Below are 22,796 nucleotides of genomic sequence, written 5' to 3'. Positions count from 1 at the left end.
CACATGGGAGTTATGGAAGTACAATTCAAGATGAGGCTTGGGTGGGAACACAGAGCCAAACCACATCAGTGAGTTATCCTGAGATCTGGGTATTTAAATGTGTGTAGCAACTCTGCCCTCCACCTCTTCCTCCTGCTTGGACCATGTGAAGATACGCCTGCTTCCTCTTGGCCTTCCACCATGACTGTAAGTTTCCTGAGATCTCCCAGCCATGCTTTCTGTATTGCCTGCAGGAGCAGCAAGACAATTAAACTTCTTTTCTTTATAAATTACCCAGTCTCAGGTATTTATAGCAGTATGAGAATGGACTAACACATATGCAAGTGACAAAGATGGATTCAGTCAATGAAAATCAGAAGAGGTGCTTTCTAGGAAAGTGGAAATTGAGGCAAAAGTCTAAAGTGGGAATGAGCTTGACAGCTTTGACTTACAAGAACATCAATGTGGTCAGAGCAAGGAGGACAAAGTGGAACAAAGTTTTAGATAAAGTTGGAAAGATAAGCAAGAGCCAGATATGTGAGAATGTGGTTTATAGTAAAGAGTTTAGGTGTCATTCTGCATCTGATGGGAAGGCTTCATAGAATTTTTGGCAGGAAAGCATTTAGGCAGGTCGTATTTTTAAAGAATCACTTCAGTCATGCAGTAGTGCTATTTACAGAGATTCGGAAGATGAGAGAAGGAGCTTCTTTGGAGGAAAATCATGGATTTTGCTTCAGCTCTCCTTGATATGATGCACATATAAAATATCCATATGTAATCATTAAAGGTCCTGGAGTTCTGGGAAAATACTATAGGTACGTTATTGTTAAAATGCAAGATACCAATGAATCAAGTCGTATTTATTGATTCCCTTCTGTGTGCTCTACACAACGTGAGATGCCAGAGGAATACAGAAGATGTATATTAGACATACTTATTTATCTAAGAAACTTGCAAGCTAACTAGGAGTATAGCTAAAATCATAAATTGATTATAGTGCATTTAAGAGCTAACTTTGTTAATCTCATCAATAAGAATTGGGGGAAGAGGATGACTAGTATAAGTGTTATTTTTCAAGTAACAGCTAATGTTACTTTGCTAGATTCTTTTTCTAATTTAATTATTGTCAACTGCAAATTCATGTATTCTTTGTAACTGGAACATAGTAGTGAGGAAAATAGACATGGTCTCACTTCTCATGGAGCTTATGATCTAGTAAAAGATAAAATATTTATGCAAAATCTGTGACCTAAAACTGTGATGATTGTTATGAAAACATTTGAGGGACCTGGTCTAATCTGTTACCAGGAAAAGCTTCTGTGCTGAAGTGTTATTTGAGTAGAATGTGAATGAAGAGCAGGAAGAGAAGATAGGGGATAGAGGTGGAAGGAAAAGCATTGGCTCCAGAGAATAATGGGTCAAGCCTCTGAATTGTTGGAATCATGGTGCACTTGAGGAAGTGAGAGGAAGCTGTTATGACTGGAGGGACTAAATGCCTGGCTGGAGAAGTAGAGTCAAGCAAAGGATAGATGAATAGGATCTTATAATCACGTGAAGAGTAGTGAAAAGTCAGTGAAGTTTTCTAAACAGGGAATGTCATTCTTATGTTTTAAGAATGTTCTAGCATGTATATATTCAACAGGTTTGGGAGAGTGTAGATCTGGTTTGATAGGGATAAGAAGTTCCTATAGTATGAGAACCTATGATAGATGAATGAAATGCTGGTGGTGAGGCTGTTAAAAAGTAGGTAAGTTTGATATTACATAAATACATAGATGGGTAGATAGTAAAACCAACCAGATGTAGTGATAGATTACATGAAGATAGAGGTGTTAAAGATGATTGTCTGGCTTGTGATTACCTGGTTTGATGATTACTTGGTTTGTGTAGGAACCTGCTAATCATCTTTGACATCTATATCTTAGACGATGGTGTTGCCCTTCACTAAGATGGGGCATTTATTTTTGGTGTCGTTGTTAATAAATTTAAATAAGAAAGTATGAAGAATACAGACAGGAAAGATATTTTAAATAATATCTATAAAAATCAGCCTTTAAAATGACTGCTGTTTATGACCACACATTAGACTTTTCTTATAACAAAAAGACCGATTTATTATTATAGTACAAATATTTCCTTCTACCTTAAGAAAGAACAAAACTACCCCCTAATGGTGTATGATATAACCTTTAGACCTAGGCTAAAGAGTTTATTTCATGACAAAATATTCTGCAAAAAAAAGTTCTGTTTAAAGTATTTGTTTCATGTGCAATTAGGAAATATTCAGTCAAAAAAAGGTCTTTTCTCTGTGCTTTCTTTTTTAAAATTATCTTAAGCTCAAGAGTACATGAGCAGGATGTGCATGTTTGTTACATAGGTAAGATAGGGCATTTAATAATGTCATTTGCTTTCCAAAACAATGTGTTGTATTGGTCACTGCACAGTGACCTTGTAAAGTTAAATGAAGTTTTAGAAATCACACTGTAATTCCAGATTACTTTATTTTTCAGGGCTTTATCTTACAGTGCTTTGCATTTAAGCCAGATATATCCTCTATATATAGAAACTCTTTTATACGCTTGACTGATTTTAGATGTTTACTTGCTATAAGTTTATCAAGTTAATCTTGTTACTTTTCCTCACAAAAGCATATCTATAATACATTCTGACCATGAAAATCTTCTTAGCTAATAATTATGATTAATGAAAATGATGCTGTTTGCCTCAACTCTCATCTGCTCTTTTCTCTCATTATAAGCCATCTTTATCCTTTAGAGAGAGCAAAGGGAGAAATTTTATTCAATGAGTGGCACATATTTGCAAGCTTTCTTACATGAATCTCAAGATAATGAAAATTTAAGAAGGCGAAGATTCTTTCCTCCTGTCTGGCTTTTTACATTATTTCCTGATAACATGTCTTTTTACAAAATGAAATACACATAACACAAAATTAACCATTTTAAAGGGTAGAATTAAGTTGCATTTGGTATGTTCATGATGTTGTGCAACAATCATCTGCATCAAGTTTCAAAATATTTTTATCACCCCAAAAGAAAATCTCATGCACGTTAGGCGCTTACACCGTTCTTCCTTCTTCCCAGCCTCTGGCATTCACCAATCTGCTTTCTGTTGATGGTATGTCTTCTACTACTTCTCAAAATTAACCCTTATGTTTAAGTATAAAAATATTTATTCAGAATATACTTAACATTTAAGTATATTCTTTTGCTATATAAAATTTAAAAGCTTTACCAGCATGAAATTAACATTTATATCTAACCTACTAATTCTGATTTAATATATTAATTTAAATCTCCCAGTTGTTTTAAATATTTAAATTCATTCAACAGACATTATAATAACTGAATTATCATAACTGAACACCTTTTACATGCTAAGGTTCATAAAGATAAAAAGAAATATAATAGACCAAGCCTGGTGGCTCACACCTGTAATCCCAGCACTTTGGGAGGCCAAGACAGGCAGATGGAGGTCAGGAGTTTGAGACCAAGCTGGGCAACACAGAGAGACCCCATCTCTACAAAAAATGCAAAAACAGTTGGGCATGGGGGCACATGCCTGTGGTCTCAGTTACTCAGGAGGTTGAGGTAGTAGGATTGCTTGTGCCTGGGTGATAGAGCAGGACCCTGTCTTATACACACACACACACACACACACACACACACACACACACACAGAAGTATAATACATGGCTCTTACATTCGGGAATACATTTTAATAAATTTTATTTTGAGTAGTCAGTTTTATTATCAGTAGTAAGTATAAATTGTCAGTAGTCGGTCTAATTCAGAATCCATCTCATTTCTCAGGTGGAGCAACTGAGGCTCATATGCTAGAAAATGTTTCTATATTGTGCTCTGAACTAATAAGAAGCTACTGGCTCGTCAGGAGTGTCAGAGTTTTATTGTCTGAGTCTCTGTATTGTCTGGCAGTCTATTATGAACATGTATATTTGGTCTAGCATATAGAAAAAAAAGAATCTGATTCTCTAGTGGGAGTTATAGTTTGAGTGGAATAATATTCTAAGCAAAATTTAAATGCTGGTATCAAGAAGAAAATAAAGCATTTCAAAGTATGAAAATTAGGTTATATCTTTATTGGAGAGATAGATAGATGAAATTTGTTTAGTTACCAACAGCTACCCTTTTGGCAAAAAAAAAAAAAAAAAAGGAGCATGAGGAGGAGAGAGAGGAAATTTATTGACAAGACACTGGACAACTTCAGTAATTTAGAAAGAGTTGAGCAACCATATCACTTAAATCCAAGGATGCAGTCTCAGTGTCTCTCCTTTTTAGATTTCAAATGCCTCGGGACAATTTAATTTGCCTGATTTGGACCAGGTATCTACCAAAAGATTGATTATTTATGGTGAGGGTTAGAGGAAGAAAACACACTTACATGACTTCTGGGGATATTCCATTCAGTACAGTAGTCTTTCCCAGTAAAGCAGAAATAATTTCTGTAAGATAAATAGCTCAAGAGGTTATATATTGCAAAGATATTAGTGTTTGTTCATGTGCAATTGAGAAATATATTGGTTTAAAGGATATAATGTTACAAGGGTCAGACGAACCACGTTTCACAGTTAAGTACTTTACAAAGTCAGACAGGGAAAAACAAAATAAAATATCATCAAAGCTGCTTTACACAACTATCAATTTTGATCAAAAATACGGAATTGCAATGAAATTCTTCTGTATCTTCTGGCTATGCAGTCTCTACATTATAGCTGTATATTTTAGAAATAGGAAAATAGAATATTAATGCATTGTTTCAGATATTATATTTCTGGATTGAAATATATGACTACTAAGAGAAATACTGATCATATTCATACCTCTCTGATCTCCTGCAGAAAGTGTTAATTTATTCTTCATGACCTGATTAACTATCCAGATGAGCCAGGCTGGATAACCTGCAAATTTAGAAAATATCTCTTGTTCCTTGATATGATTTACATCTGTGTTCCTGCCCAAATCTCATGCCCCATTGTAATCACTAATGTTGGAAGAGGGCCTGGTGGGAGGTGATTGAATCATGAGGGTGGATTTCCCCTTTGCTGTTCTTGTAATAGTGAGTTCTCACAAGAGCTCATTGTTTAAAAGTGTGTAGCACCATCTCCAGCCCTCTCTTCCTTTTGCTTTGGCCATGTAAGATGTGCCTGCTTCCCCTTTGTCTTCCACCATGATTGGGAGTTTCCCGAGGCCTCCTTAGCCATACTTCCTGTGCTGCCTGTTGAACAAAGAGCCAATTAAACCTATTTTCTTTGTAAGTTACCCAGTCTCATTCTTTATAGCAGTGTGAGAATGGACTAATTCCTCTAACTCAAGAGAAATACCTGGATTGTTTTCTTTTTCCTTCCTCTAAGCCTGGGTGGTACCTAAGTCATGGTAAAGATCAGATGATGCACAACAAAGCCTGCAAATCTGCTTCTGCAGAGAAGCTCCGTTTTTGTTTATTTGCTTCTTGTTTCCTGCTTCAGGCTTAGCTTAAAGAAAGGGGCCTGCTACTGAAAATAACAGTCAATCGATTGTAAGAAATAGGAAAGTTGCAGACGTTTTCACAAAAAGGGAACATTGAAAGAGGATTAAATAGATGACAAAAAGAGGAAACTCAACTCCAGATAAAAGGAGATTGTGAATGAAATTCAATCACACAGATGAGGCAGAGATGTAAAGAACTTTCCTACAGCATCCCCAAATAGCATTTTCTATGGCCCAGCATTTTATTAGTGCTTTTCCTCATGAGCAGCAGTGGAGGCACCAGTTGGAAAGTTTTTGCAACCATCCAGGTGAAATATAATGCTGTTTTACAGATTGTATCTGGAACCTGTAATATACATATTTGTTATTACATTTTCCTTCTTTTCCATTCTATTCCATTATGAGAAATCCAGTTTAGCTCTGAGTATTTCTCCCTATTTCTTGCTAAATCTAGGAAGAGAGGATTGGCCCATGATGCAATTTCCATAAACCTGACTCCTGTGAACTAGTTCAAGTTATTTTCCAGGCTCTGGTCTGTCCTATTGATAAGAATGCACAGTGCTTACTGTGTGAAAATGGCTGAGATGTCAGAATTCACCTAGTGGTATTTTGACATTTACATTTTATTTTGTAAGTGCAGATTTTCTTTATTAGATAGAGGTAGATAGGAACATAATTTCTCTTGGGCCAGATTCATTTTAGGTTTGCATCTGTAATGAAAAGCACCATGGTTAGAGAGGGCTGTTATTTTAGAAAAATGGATTAAAACTGGATTAAAGAACATTTTATTAAGAGCTATATAAAAACATCATCAGTTTAAAAAAATATGGTATAACCCAATCAATTTAAAAGAGAGCATATTACAACTTGCACTGCTTGGTTTTAATGGGTTATGGTGGTAATCATAAGCTATTGTGCTGAGGCTTGTTAATGTAGTTATTCAAATTTTAAAATATGACAACCTTTATAAAATATTGCTCTATTTCTTGATTTAAATATTTATTTTGTGACGGTGAACAATAAAGAATTCTTAAGTTTTTTTTTCTTTGTTTCATTTTTTTCTGTTCTAGAATTGATTTAGCACAAAAGCTTTGGTCCAAGAATGGCTTAAATGTCTCAAATCCACGATCTTCAGGAGTCCCAGGTTTAGGGGAAGCAGCAGTGGGGAATATTAGTCAGGACACAGTTTTTAAAAAACTGCTTATAATTCTCTTTTGCAAAACAAATAGTCACCTTATTTGTCCTTCATTTCAAAAGCAGATGGTGATGATTTCAGAAGTGTTGTTTTCCACAGCCACTCACCACTCGTTTGCATTCATCCTGCCACCTCATCTGACAATATTTGCCACCAAGACTTCTATGTTACAGGAAACCACACTTTAAAAAAAATTGGCATTTACTGAATTTTACTAAAATGATTCACTTACCACCTGGGCTTTCTGACTTGTTGCCAAACTGCTCTCATATCTCTATAATCTCTTTTTAGAAGACATTTAGAACTGCAAAGTTCCCACTTTTCATTCATTAATGTTTTAAGTAGACAGTTACCTCTCCAGGCACTCCACAATCTTCATAGAAAATAAAATCATAGACTATACTGGTATACATGTGGGTAGGGGGAGTAGTAGAGATACAGAGAAAGAAATCAAGGTAAAGATACCGATCAGTAAGGATTCAATAGATGTATCCAAAGTTCAATTTCTGTATTTTTCAGAGAAAAATTACTTCACAAAACTAATCTATTTTATAAAGACAAAGCATGCAAAATTCAATGTAACACAATTGGAAATACAGAATATATTTTTATTTCTTTGAAAGGTTATATGAATAACAAAGGCCAATATTACAGTACGAAATCTTCATATGCATATAATTTGTGCCTATTATTGGATCTATTGAGTTGTCTTAAGATTGCTGGGTAGAGGAAAAGTGTAGGATTAAAGCCAAAAGTTTTAAGTTTAAGCCTAGTGGGATGACTTTGGTCATTTAAATTTTTAGAGCCACTTGTATTTCCTTTATTTTTAAACATATGAATTTCCGAAGCCTCTCTATCCATATTTATATCCGTTTCTATGCTTATATCATAGGATTGATGTAAGAGTCAAATAGATTACAAATATAAAAGCTTTTTGAAGGAACAAAATATTTAATATAAATTTGTGATTGATTTTTTATATTATTAGCTTTTCATAAATTAACAAATGATCTCCAGAAAGTGAAGGCAGAATTATGTGTGTTTCAGAGCATAAATATGTAATACAGTGACTTCTACATGCAATTGTATAATTATATATACTATCTTAGTTCTTTCTGGCATATTTCAATTAAATTAAGCTTTCCCAAACTAAGGTATGTAAAAAAGAAGAAAAAATATCTTTTTAATGTATACAGAATAGGAAAAGGTAAAAGAAGGCAAGCTTTGTAACAAATTATTAATTTTCATATTAACTACATCAGAAATAGTGACACATCTTAATATTTCCAGGTAGTATATGTTATTGTTTGACAAATATTTACTGCCTTCCCACACCCAATACCTCTATGGAAGTAGATACGACTTAACCCCAGATACTGCCCTCGTCTGTGGACTTCTGCCCAATAGATGGGAGTGAGAGTCTGCCATACCTAATCCTTATGAACAGCTACTCCCACTACCCTTTCTGGGAGCTTCTGATTTTCCTTACAAGAAAATGTACCTCAGGATTTTGCTGTACCTCCTGTCTGGGTGCAACATGAGGCACACAGAATGGAATATCTTCCATAGCCTATCTGCAGAACTGCAAGCAAGTGACTAAATGCCTATTGGTGTATGTTACTGATTTTGGAGTATTGGTTAGGTGGCATTATTATGACAATAGCAAATTATTAATATTATAATTAGTCACTAGTAAGCTCTAAATGATCTTGTGACCTCTTCCCAGTCTAGTCTTTAGAGTAATAGCCTGTTGGAGGAAAGTTTGGGGTCTTCAGAGCAGACACCAACACCCAAATCATTTATCTTAGTGGAGGGCAGGAGGTAGAAGGAAAAAGAACAAATGCTCTTGGTTTAAGATTCGGGAAAATGAAAGTTTACCTAGGTGAGAAAACAAAAACCAACAACACCGGATAACTCAGTTTACATTGGTATGAGGAATCAAGGAAGTGAATCAAGAGGCTATTAGTGTTTCAGGACAATCCCTCCCCCTGGAAACTAGAAAATTAGAGATGAAGTGTACCCTCTTCACAAACATACACTTTGTGCTTTTAATACATTGGACTTAACTATTAAGCCTAGGTCAAGCAGGAGCACAGCCAAGTTCTGTTACAGGATCCTCATGGTGTCCCTTTTCTGGCTGGTAATCTCTGTGGCCAGTGGTACATTTGCTTGAGTTCTTGTCCTGTGTCCAGGAAGACTGGGGTATGCAAACAAAGGGAGGGTGCACAAGATGAAGAGGAGCTTTACTGAGTGTTAGAAACAGCTCAGAAGAAACACACAGTGGGTAGCTTCTTTCTGCAGGCAGGTTGTCCTGTTGAGTGTTCAACTCTCAGCAGAGAGGAGGCCCTGGAGTGAGTGGCTCCTCTCTGAAGCAGGTCATCCTGATGAGTGTCTAGTTCTCAGCAAAGAAGCAGCCCTGGAGAGGGTAGCTCCTCTCTGGAACTGGTAGTCCCAGCATCTCTGCAGATCTCTGAAGCTCTCAGCAGAGATGGTCCTCTCTGCAGCTGGTCACCCAATTATATTCTCAGCTCTAGCTGAACATGGATCTTTTATGGGCTTCAGAGGGGAGGAAGTGGATGCCAAGTGCTTCATGAGCAGCCATAGGCAGGCCTGGAAAAGCCACCACAAGTTCCCACTTTGGTCCATGGGACTGATGTCCTGCCCCCAGCCTCAGGCCCTCCCTGGCCTGAGGGTAAGGCCTCATAGAGACCTGCCCCCCTTCTGCCCAGGAATCTGTCTGGCTCCTGCTGCTGTTCATCACTGCCCAGGATCAGCCAGGCTCTGTCCTAAGATCAAGCAGGTGCCAACAGCAGGGATAATGCAGGCAGCAGGAGCAGGCACTTCTGAGCCTGTGAGGGCAGCGGGGACCTTCCCAGGTCCCCAAGAACACAGGGAGGCCCAGATCCACAGCTGCAATTTGGGCAGCTGCGGCCTCTCTGAGGAGGGCGGGACTCCAGCCTGGTCCCTGTAGCAGAAGGTCTGGGTCTGCAGCCACAGTTTGGGTGATCGCAGCAGCACCCAGGAAGCTCCCACTCCAAGTTGGAAGGGGCTGGGCTCCTACTGGCTCCATGAAGTGTGCAGCCTGGGCAGCGCCACCCCACTGCAGCCTGGTGATGGCAGAAACAGGCCATCTGGCCTCTGCCATCCTGTCCTCAAAGACAGAGGTCCACAGGCTGTCAGGCAGTTCTGCTTCTACCTTCATAAGCCCCTCCTTCTATTCCAGCCACTGCCCCTCTCTAGATCCTCCTGATAGACATGTAATACACATCTTACTGAGAAAGACTCTGAAATGGGTCACTACTGTAATTAATTAAATTGAATTCAAGGTAACGCTAAACTCAAAGCCAAATGTTTATTTTTGATTTATGTTCTCTTCCAAACTATGACTATCCATGTGTTCTGGCCTAACAATGAAATTAAGATATTCTAATAATCAACAAAAACATTCTTGAGATGCTAAAAATTTCTACTGTAAACTTTGTCCTATCACCACATTTCCTGGGAGAAATTAATTCTAAAGTTTAACTGTCTTTATAAATCCAAAGTTAAAGCCTAAAATGAATTCAAATCTGATATCAAATTATCTTATCTTACGAATAAAATGTTCAAGGAAATCAAGGTCTTCCATCTGTCCTCTAAAACATTTCATTCTGCCCCATCTCAGCTAGAAAATTCATGTTGGGTAGATTTGAGGTTTCTTCAATTGCTGCATTCTAGACTGTCTCGTAACAGAATGGTAGATTATTTTAATGGAATGAGAATTATTCTAGGGCCTCAGAATTAACTATTTAGTCACTGACATTATGCTTAGGAAGCTCAAAGATTTAAGAGGATATGAAGATTTTATAGCTGTGCTTCCTTGCCAAGATATAAAATGAGTGACTCTCTACCCCTAACGAGTTAACTCAGGCAGTGTTGTGATCCTAGACACCTGCTTGTACTCAGTGTTGCCCACAGCAGCAGCAGGAGCACAGTGGCATATGGGTGAAGGGGAGAGATAAAAACAAATCTTAGCTTTAGGCTGATTCTACGCCAGTTTGCCAGAATCTATGGCCAGCGAAATAAAACTTACTGGAGAGAAATCCCCCTACAAAAGGTTAATTTTGACATTATGAAATTCTCATCTCTAGGGAAATAAAATATCTTCCTCTGTGTAAAATCTCTCAATTTCCTCTTTGCTTTTCCACTTTGCTTTTGAACACTGAGTGTCTGGTAGTCTCACACTGACTTGATTGTGGGTGTAGGATCTATCTGTACACTCTCGAGAGTAGGCTTTGGTGGACTTTTTCCATCATGGCTATTGCCACTGCTTTTTGCATGCAACTGTTTAGACCCATCTCCTGAAATCTATCTCCTAGGAAGGTTTTGTCTTCATCCTTGCATTTGTTTAAATGGAGAAGTCCTTTCCTCAGATTCTTAAGTTGTTCCTGCTATTTTTAAAAATTTATTTATTTATTTGTTTGTAGTGTAGTCATAGCTTGCTGCAGCCTCAGACTCCTGGGCTCAAGCAATCCTTTTGCCTCAGCCTCCCAAGGAGCTGGAACTGCAGGCACATTCCACCACACCTGGCTAATATTTTTATTTATTTATTTTTTTGTAGAGTATTTCACTATATTGCCCAGGCTGGTATCAAACTCCTGGGCTCAAGTGACCCTCTCACCTTAGCCTCCCTAAATACTGTGATTACGGGTGTGAGCCACCATGCCAGCCAATTGTTGCTGCTATGGATGCTTCTGAAGTTGTGTCCCTGAGGGCCTGAGAAGAATCAATACCTCTGCCATATGCCCGAAAGATTGCATATACATTTGATTCAGTAACCCTAAAGCCATGGTCAGAGCTTGTGTTATTAACTAATCCAGACTAGTTGGAGACCATGTGCCAGGGGTATCGCACTGGAGCCTCTGAACCAGCCACATGAATCCAAGATTTGTCCCTCCACAGGATTATGGGTACAGGATAGATTTGGAGCGGTTTTCTAACACTGTCTCTTTAGGGCTAGTAACAAAAACTTAAAATCGGAAACCTCACTAGTTCACAGGGACACCAGCTTCCTTGCAGTTAAAAGTAGCAACTGTGATGCTGCCTCCCAACGCATTTGTTCAAAATCCAATTTTGAAAAAAAGTGAATTCTATGTCAGCCTCTCCAGCAATGGCAGGGCAGTCTGCCCCTTTGGAAACAAGAGGATAAGTTGGAGCAGCATAGGGTCTATGAGCCCTGCATGCCTTTTAGTTAAGGCCACTTGCCTGCAATCCTTCTTATATAAAAACAGCCACTCACCTCTGGGCAAATCTGCCATACCTGCAGTAATGCAGCAAGGTCAAAATGTTGCCTGGCTTGCCTGCTTGATGTCCAAGGCTTAAAGCCACTGGCTCAGGCTGCTGCCAACGGTACAACCGGAAAAGCATTGCGTGATATACACCAGCAACACCTGCTAGAGTCACAAACACACATGCTCCGTACTTTGTGAAGCTCCAGCAAAGTTTGAAAGCATTCACTCTAACAACAGTAGAAATCTAGTTTTTTTTCTTTTTTTAAGCTAAATGCTGGACCTTGTTGATCTTTCAGGTAGCCTCACCCACCCAGTCACAGGAAGCACAAGACAATAGGCTGTGCTTCTCCCTACTGGAGGGAGAAGGCAGTTACTACCAGTTTACTGCATATTTGAGAGTAGACCAATGACATGCTCTCTGCAGGCAGGCCAATTCAAAGGAGAAAGAAGAGAGAAACAGGTGGAGCTCAACCCAGTTCTTCCTGTCAAATCCATTAATGACTGAGAGACAAGAAGTGCTTAGGGAATTCAGAAGGAAAGAGAAGTCTCACTGATCCCTCAAAGTAAGGCTTCAAAAATTTTTTTCTAAGTATCTGTCATTAAAACACACTTTTCCCCAATGATATGAAGTGCCACATGTTCAATTACTTCATTTATTTTTATTCATAGGCTTCCAATTGCCCATTCATTCACCAATTCCCAACTGTTTAAATTATAAAGGTGTTTAAGAGTAAACCTAATAGACATCTACAGAACTCTCCACCCCAAATCCACAAAGTATACATTCTTCTCATCACCACATCACACCTACTTTATAAGTGACCACATAATTGGAAGTAAATCACTCCTCAGCAAATGCATAGCATTTCACAGGTTTAAGTGAAATATTGATCAGCTGCTTGTTTGTTATCTTCCTCCCTTATTCCTTCCTGTCTCCATTGTCAAGCACAATTATTGGCATAAAAGAGGTTTTCAATACCCATTTCTAGACTGCATTCCAGCCTGGGCAATAGAGCAAGACTCCCATTCGCTCTCCTTTTTTTTCCTCTTTCTTTTTCTCTTTCTTTTCTTTTCTTTTCTTTTCTTTTCTTTTCTTTTCTTTCTTTCTTTCTTTCTTCCTTCCTTCCTTCTTCCTTCCTTTCTTTCTTTCTTTCTTTCTTTCTTTCTTTCCTTCTTTCTTTCCTTTCTTTCTTTCTCATTCTTAAAAAAAAAAGGTGTTTAAGATTATATTTTAAATATTTAAGTAGATCATTATCCCCTCCTACTCTTTTCCCACACTAATTTGATGAATATTTATGTGGTCATTTTCCCAGATTTTAAAGTAATAATTTTCTGATATTTTGAAATCAGATTATAGATGTGACATTGGATTCTAATACAGTAAACACTATGTAACATATACTTATTTGCACTCTTTTCCTTCAAATTCTAGACTTTGAGCTCCAAAAGGGCAAGGAGGACTTATTTTCAGTTCTGCATTTTATACAATAGTTCCCACATATGTTGTGATTGAAACAACAAGCTTTTTAAAAAATATATAATTTTTTGAAGTCAGGTGGCGTGATGCCTCCAGCTTTGTTTTTTTTGTTGTTGTTGTTGTTTTTTTTTTTTGCTTAGGATTGTGTTGGCTATGCGGGTTCATTTTTGGTTCCATGTGAAGTTTAAGGTAGTTTTTTCCAATTCTGTGAGGAAGGTCAATGGTAGCTTGATGGGGATAGCATTGAATCTATAAATTACTTTGGGCAGTGCGGCCATTTTCTCAATTCTTCCTAACCATGAGCATGGAATGTTTTTCCATCTGTTTGTGTCCTCTCTTATTTCCTTGAGCAGTGGTTTTTAGTTCTTCTTGAAGAGGTCCTTCACATCCCTTGTTAGATATATTCCTAGGTATTTTATTCTCTTTGTAGCAATTGTGAATGGGAGTTTGCTCATGATTTGGTTCTCTGTCTGTTATTGGTGTATAAGAATGCTATACTATAAGTCTACAATAATCAAAACAGCATGGCACTGGCACCAAAACAGAGATGTAAACCAATGGAACAGAACAGAGGCCTCAGAAGTAATGCCACACATCTACAACCATCTGATCTTTGACAAACCTGACAAAAACAAGCAATGGGGAAAGGATTCCCTATTTAATAAACGGTGTTGGGAGAACTGGCTAGCCCTATGCAGAAAGCTGAAACTGGACCTCCTCCCTACACCTTAACTCCAGATGGCTTAAAGATTTAAACATAAGACCAAACACCATAATAACCCTGGAAGAAAACCTAGGAAAAACCATTCAGGACATAGGCAAAGGCAAGGACTTCATGACTAAAGCACCAAAAGCAATGGCAACAAAAGCCAAAATAGACAAATGGGATCTAATTAAACTTAAAAGCTTCTGCACAGCAAAAGAAACTCTCAGTAGAGTGAACCAGCAACCAACAGAATGGGGAAAATGTTTGTAATCTACCATCTGACAAAGGGCTAATATCCAGAATCTACAAAGAACTTGAACAAATTTACAAGAAAAAAACAAACAACCCCATCAAAAAGTAGGCAAAGGATATGAACAGATACTTTTTAAAAGAAGACATTTATGCAGCCAACAAACATAGGAAAAAAAGCTTATCATCACTGGTCATTAGAGAAATGCAAATCAAAACCCCTTTGAGATTCCATCTCATACCAGTTAGAATGATCATTTAAAAATTAGAAGACAACAGATGTTAGAGAGGATGTGGAGAAATAGGAATGCTTTTACACTGTTACTGGGAGTGTAAATTAGTCCAACCATTGTGGAGGACAGTGTGGTGATTCCTATAGGATCTAGAAATAGAAATACCATTTGACTCAGCATTCCCATTACTGGGTATATACCCAAGGGATTATAAATCATTTTATTATTAAAGACACATGCACACGTATGTTAATTACAGCACTATTTACAATAGCAAAGACCTGGAACCAACCCAAATGCTCATCAATGATAGACTGGATAAAGAAAATGTGGCACATATACACCATGGAATACTATGCAGGATGAGTTCATGTCCTTTGCAGGGACGTGGATGTATCTGGAAACGATCATTCTCAGCAAACTGACACAAGAACAGAAAACCGAACACCACATATTGTCACTCATAAGTAGGTATTGAACAACGAGAACACGTGGACACAGGGAGGGGAACATCACACACTGGGCCTGTTGCGGGGTGGGGGAGCTAGGGGAGGGATAGTGGGGTATGGGGGGATTGGGGAGGGATAACATTAGGAGAAATACCTAATGTAGATGACGGGGGGGGATGAATGCAGCAAACCACCATGGCATGTGTTTACCTATGTAACTATCTATGATCTGCACATGTACCCCAGAACTTAAAGTATAATTATATATATATATATATATATATATATATATATATAACTTTACACATAATATATATTCTTATATATATACACACACATACACACATACATATATATATATATATATATATATATATATATATATGTAAAATTCTTTGTACACTAATGCCTTTTTAAAAGTATCTACTTGAATTCCCTTTCTCTAACTTTTTTATCAGCCATATGCTGTTTATTCTTCCATACCCACACACAACATAACCTTCTCTGAGAAGCCTTCACTTACACTTGTCCAGGTAGAATCTTAGCCTCTCCTCTATGATGCTGTGTTACTATCTATCAGTCTCTATTTTACCCTCATCATCTTTTTACTGTGTATTTATTTATCTGTCTTCCTAGAGATAACAAGTTAGGCTATCGACAGAACTGTGATATTCATATTTTTTCACCCTGAATATTTCCTGACATACACATTTGATAAATGAATGAATGCAAAGAATGCAAATTGCTTTTGCTTTGTAATTTGTTACAATTGAGAATAAATCTTCTTGTGTAACTATTCTATGTTTTAATGAATGTTGTTAAAAATAATTTTAACTGGGGCGCTATTAGATTGGCATGGCTCTAGCACTTTAAGTTTCTACCAAAGCAAATCAAGCATCCAGCCAATCAGAAACTATCAACTAACCTCTAACTAGGAACTTGCCACTCTAACCAATTAGTTAAGTGTTCTTTGTCTTGCTTGTGCCAACACTACATAAAAGTTTCCTTTCTCACTTCGCCATCAGAGTGCCAAACTGTTTGCAGTCCGGTGCTGCCCAATTTATGAATCACTGACTGCTCAAATAAACTCTTTAAAATTTGAGTGCAACTAAACTTACTTTTTAGCAATATCTTTCTCATTAGAGAGTAAGCTCTAGGAGACCAGGGATCATATCAATCTTGTTAACCACTGCATTGTCTGGTTCTGGAACAGAGTAGCTTGTCAAAAAATATTTGTTGAATAAATTATTATTACTTCTTAGGGATGTAATGAAACCTTAGCAAATGTTTATGTGAAACATTTGCATAGAAAAAATTATTATATAAATGATCAGTATACATTTCAGAAAAAGAAATAATCCTATTTTATAATAGGAGCCTTTAAAGTCATTTTTAAAAAATTTTTTTGAGATAGAGTTGCACTCTGTCACCCAGGCAGAGTATAAAATATAAAAATGCCACACCTATATAAGGCATCTACCATGAATGGAGATTGCAGGACTGGAAGTTTCTCTGGGGTAAATCATTGAGTGAAATGCTGAGTGAATATTAACTAGGACATTGCTGTACAGTATTGTAACCTTCATAAACACTGCATACTTAGGCTACACTAAATTCATTAAAATATGTTTCTTTCCACATGGACACAGGGAGGAGAATATCACACACTGTGGCTTGTTGAGGGGTGGGGGGCTAGGGGAGGGTTAGCAGGAGGTGGGGGGATTGGAGAGGGATAACATTAGGAGAAAAACCTAATGTAGGTGACGGGGGGTTGGATGCAGCAAACCACCATGTCACGTGTATGCCTACATAACAAACCTGCATGTTCTGCACATGTTCTGGGGTACCCCCAGAACTTAAAGTATAATAATAAAAATAGATAAATAAAAGAGAAAATATGTTTCTTTCTTTAATAATGAATTAAAGTTACTTACTGTAATTTTTTACTTTATAAACTTTCCAATTTTAACTTTTTTAGTAATAACACTTAGCTTAAAACATAACTACTTTGTACAGCTGTACAAGAATATTTTTTTTCTTTCCTTTTTTTTTTTTTAGATGGAGTTTCACTCTTGTTGCCTAGGCTGGAGTGCAATGCCATGATCTTGGCTCACTGCAGCCTGTGCCTCCCAGATTCAAGCGATTCTCCTGCTTCAGCCTCCCAAGTAGCTGGCATTACAAGCATGTGCCACCACGCCCAGCTAATTTTTGTATTTTTAGTAGAGACAGGGTTTCATCATGTTGGCCAGGCAGGTCTCTAACTCTTGACCTCAAGTGATTCACCAGCCTTGGCCTCCCAAAGTACTGGGATTAAAGGTGTGAATCACCACGCCTGGTCAAAACTATTTTCTTTATGTCCTTATTCCATAAACTTTTTTCTATTTAAAAAATTTTTTATTTTATTTTTTACTTTTAAACTTCTTTGTCAAAAACTAAGACACAAACACGCACATTAGCATAAGCCTACAGAGAGTCCGGGTTGTGTATATTACTGTCTTCCACCTCCATGTCTTGTCCCACTGGAAGGTCTTTAGGGGCAATAATGTGCATGGAGCTGTCATCTCTTTTGAATGGCTTCTTCTGGAACATCTCCCAAAGAACTGCCCGAGACTGTTTTACAATTAACTTATGTTTTTAATAAGTGGAAAGAGTACACTCTAAAATAATGATAAAAAGTATACTATAGTAAATACGTAGACCAGTAATATATTTATTAGCAAGTTTTATGTATCATACCTAATTGTCCTATACTTTTATATGGCTGACAGTGCAGTAGATTTGTTTACACCAGCACCATCACAAATATGTGAGTGTTGATGAAAAGAGTCAAACTGTAAAATATTTGCAGAGATTATTCTGAGCCAAATATGAGTGACCATGGCTCATGACACAGCCCTCAGGAGGTCTTGAGTGCCTGTGCCCAATGTGGTCGGGGTGCAGCTTGGTTTTATACATTTTAGGGAGGCATGAGACATCAATCAAATACATTGAAGAAATACATTGGTTTGGTTCAGAGAGGTGGAACAACTCAAAGCTGGGGGAGGGTGGGGCTTCCAGGCAATAGGTAAATTAAAACATTTTCTGGTTGACAATTGGTTGAGTTTATCTAAAGATCTAGGATCATAGAAAGGAAACATTCAGGTTAAGATGAAAGATTGTGGAGACCAAGGTTCTTTTGAAGTCTTATCGTGGCTGCCCTTAGAGACAATAGATGACAAATGTTTCTTATTCAGATCTTTAAAAGGTGCTAGTCTTTTAGTTAATCTTTTTAGGATTGAGAGGGCCTGGAAGGAAAAGATATAACTATGTTACTAGAGATTCTTTACAGATGCAAATTTTCCACCCACAGAGGACAGCTTTTCAGAGCCATTTCAGGATATGGCAAAGAAACGTGTTTTGGGATAAAATATTTGTCAGTTGTGTTGGAAAGTAAGTCACGATATGTAGGGTTAAATAAAACTCATCTGATGACGATTTATGATTTATAGGACATTACTCCCCAGACCCCTTAGACAGGAATTTGGGTAAGATACAAATGTGAGTTTAGTCCTCATGAGCAATGTCTTGCACTGTGATGTTACAATGATTATTGACATCGGTAGGTGATGGAAATTTTCCAGCAAATGTAGGACCACTATAATATATATGGTTCATTGTTTACTAAAAGGTTGTTATGCAGTATATGACTGTATATGGGAGATGCCCAAAGAAGTGAGTAAATCTCAAAGAGGTAGCTTATAATTGAGACTTAAATACCATCCTCAGAGGAAGCAAAGAAAGGAGGGTAAGGAAAGGCTGGTTAGGGAGGTAACCAGAAAAAGCAGAGCGAAACAAGAGTAAGGTTTGTTACATAGATTTAAATTGGTTACTTTTCCACTGATGAGATTTTCTGATGATTTAGTCATCCTTCTCCTGACACAGAAAGAGAGACAACATTACAAATGCATATTTCCTTTAAAAATGTAAATTGCTCTTACAAAAGGGTAATTTCTACTCTCTTTTCAGGTCTTCTTATGTGTTTGCTATTTCTAAAAATAATCAGCTTGAAATAATTCTTATGGCAAAGAGGCATATTTTGGGGTGGCATATTCTGGTTTCCTGCATGATCATATATACTATATTTGTATGAATAAACTGCAAGCATAAATCCTAATAATAACCTCTCAGGAACATTTAAAATAATTCTTTCTAGATCCTATTAAGAATACTTTTGAAAACCTAACTGTAAAATCTTTTTGGAAAACTTGGTTATAGTAATAGCCCAATGGGTTCTTCTTGTCCACTGCACAGATAATTATCAATTCCTTGAGACAGTGACATTGTAGTAGAGAAAGGTTTTAATTGACATGATGCTAGCCACATGAGCTACTGGTTTTTCACTCAAATCAGTCTCCCTGAAGTATCAGAGGTTAGGGTTTCTATGGACGATTTGGAGGGCAGGGAGCTAGGGAATGGGTGCTGCTGATTGGTTGGGGATGATATCATAGGGGATAGAAAATGATCTGTGTACACTGAGTCTACCTCTGGGTGGGACCACAGGACCAGTTAAGTCACGAGTCATGTGTCCAGGTGGGGTCCCTTAGTTGCAAGAATGCAAAAGTCTAATTAAAAAAAAAAATCTCTAAAGACTGTCTCAGGCTCTACAACAGTGATGTTATTTATAGGAGGAATTCGGGAAGTTACAAATCTTGTGACCTCTTGCCATATGACTTCTGAGCAGTACAGAATTATAGAAAGTATACCTACATTTAATCAGAATTTAGATCCCTCTCGTAATCCTAACCATGAGACTTTTATTAGTTTTACAAAAGTGATTTAGTTTTGGGAAGCACTATTATCATCCTTGCTTTAAGGTTAAACTATAAACTACATTCCTCCCCAAATTATCTCGGCCTATGACCAGGAATGACCAAGGACAGCTTGGAGGTTAGAAGCAAGATGGAATTAACTATGTCAGATTTCTCTTATTGTGATGATTTTGCAAAGGTGTTTTCAGCATGATTCATTCATACTAATAACAGCTACTATATATTGAGAATTCACTGTGTATCAGGTGATGTTCAAAGCAATTTACGCACATTGCCTCATTATTTGTTCCAAACTACAACATATAGAGCAGGTGTTACTATTATTACTCTTTGATTAAAATGGGATTTAAGGTTGAGAGAGGTCAATGACAAGGCCTATGTTAAAACTGTCAGCAAGTGGCAGAGCTACACCTTGAAATCAGTTTTGTCTACCATCAAAAACTGTGGATGTTTAACCACTGTGCTCATTTCATAGGACAAACTGGTGGTGTAAGAAACACATCTTTCTTGTTCAGGAGACTGTTAAAAATATACATCAATTTGAACACATCTTGGCATGACATCACTTTGCACCTCTTTGCATGTTTGCATTTCCTATTGCTCTCTGTTGCCTTAATAAGCAGCTGATTTGGCTCAATACAGTTAGTTTACCTTCCTTGTTACAGAAGACATTTGATTTTTGAGACTCCTGCTTTATTGGATCAAAGAAGTAGTAAGTTTGGAATCTGGGAGGGAAAATGAAAGGGCATAGGATCACTAAGACTGAAAATCCAACAAAAAGGCTCTAAAGAACATCTCTGTTTATATCTATCTTGGCATCTATCAACCTCTCCATCTGAATTGGCTTTCAGTGTAGACCTCATTCAATTTTGACTTCATGTATGCCGGGATTTTTGCATGAAGATACCTCAGTTTGGGATTACACAGAATGAAATTCACTTGGAGCACACAGACCTTGCCCACAGTTATTGTGTGATCTAGATTAGAAGACTTCTGGCTGAAAGCAACTCAATAGAGGTGGTATACTGTAATAAGAAATGTGAGTATAATTAGAGAGACACATGTTTATAACAGAAAGAGCATGGGCTTTTTCTGTGAAGATAACCTGAATATAAATCCCAGAATTTCCATTTAATAACTCTCACTTTGGGAAACTACCTTAACCAAACTGTTTTACTGTCAGTGTATCCAGGGATGAGAATAGCAGAGGATTCCTTCCTTCTCTTTTAGGAAGATTGTATGGAGCTCTGAAATTTAGTTTATTTAACTTTTTTACAGTTTAACTTTGGGATGGGTACAGTTTTTATAATTAATCCATCTTTTCTTTTAGACTTTCCTTTCTGCAATTGGGCATGTGAAATAATTTTTCATTTTTGATACTATATTTTTTAGTTCTAGAATTATCATTTATCTTTTTTGTACTTTTTGGCTATAATTCCCTATCTATTTATGCTTATTGTTTACCTTTTTCATTAGACACCTTTACATATTTATAAGTTATTTTAAGGTTCTTGTTTATTAATTCTAATCTCTGAGTATCTTTGTGCTTGCTTATATTGACCATTCTTTTTTTGAAAATAGGTCACATTTTTGTGTTTCTTTACATGTCTTGTAATTTGTATTCTGGATATTTATATAAAAGAATAGTAGAGACTGAAGTCAATGTATTTATCCCCTTAATTGGGTATGCTCTTTTCTCGAATCTATAATTTCGCCAGATCTGGGAGGGGTTACAGTTTGAGTAAATCTCAAGGCACCACTTGTTCCAAGTAATTTGAGGGCCACTTAGGACTCTCACTCAAGCAGAACTTGACTGATTAAGCACCGATAAAAATCTTATGCTGTCTTAGTACTTTATATGTCTTGCTTTTAACATTACCAGAAAACTTTCTCTGCTCTCCAGTCCTCTTTCCAGCTTTCACCATTCTATACATCTTTCTCTAGCCTTCTGCTCGGAGAAAGAATTGGCAGGTGGGTACAAACTTGCTCGGCATCTAGAGCTCCCTAAGATTTTAACATCATGCCAGCCTGTGTGTGCCCATTAAAAGTCTGGCTGTCTTCTCCTTACCCTGTAAATTTCACCATCTATGTTGGGCCTGCATTGTCTCCCACTATGTTTCTATGGATGAACTTGGCAGGAGATAACTTTTCTCCTAGGAGGATCTTATAGAGCCCTGAAACTCAGCCTTGAGCTTTTTTTGTGCACCTCACCTTTCTGATGGGTACTAAAAATTATAATTTCTTTGTACTCTCTCCAAAAAATTTGTTAGTTGTTCTGTAGAAAGCAATGATTATTTACGATTTTTTTCCCATTTATTTATTTTATTGCATTTTAGGTTTTGGGGTACATGTGAAGAACATGCAAGATTGTTGCATAGGTACACACGTGGCAGTGTGATTTGCTGCCTTCCTCCCCATCACCTACATCTGGCATCTCTCCCCTTGCTATCTCTCCCCAGCTCCCCACCCCCCACCGTCCCTCCCCTATTCCCCCCAACTGACCCCAGTGTGTAGTGCTCCCCTCCCTGTGTCCATGTGTTCTCATTGTTCAACACCCGCCTATGAGTGAGAACATGCGGTGTTTGATCTTCTGCTCTTCTGTCAGTTTGCTGAGAATGATGGTTTCCAGGTTCATCCATGTCCCTACAAAGGACACAAACTCATCGTTTTTGATGGCTGCATAATATTCCATGGTGTATATGTGCCACATTTTCCCTGTCCACTCTATCATCGATGGGCATTTGGGTTGGTTCCACGTCTTTGCTATTGTAAACAGTGCTGCAATGAACATTCGTGTGCACGTGTCCTTATAGTAGAACGATTTATAATCCTTTGGATATGTACCCAGTAATGGGATTGCTGGGACAAATGGAATTTCTATTTCTAGGTCCTTGAGGAATCGCCACACTGTCTTCCACAATGGTTC

This window comes from Cebus imitator, unplaced genomic scaffold, assembly GCF_001604975.1.
Source record: "Cebus imitator isolate Cc_AM_T3 unplaced genomic scaffold, Cebus_imitator-1.0 Scaffold314, whole genome shotgun sequence".
Classification (NCBI taxonomy): Eukaryota; Metazoa; Chordata; class Mammalia; order Primates; family Cebidae; genus Cebus; species Cebus imitator.
This window is presented reverse-complemented; position numbering follows the sequence as displayed.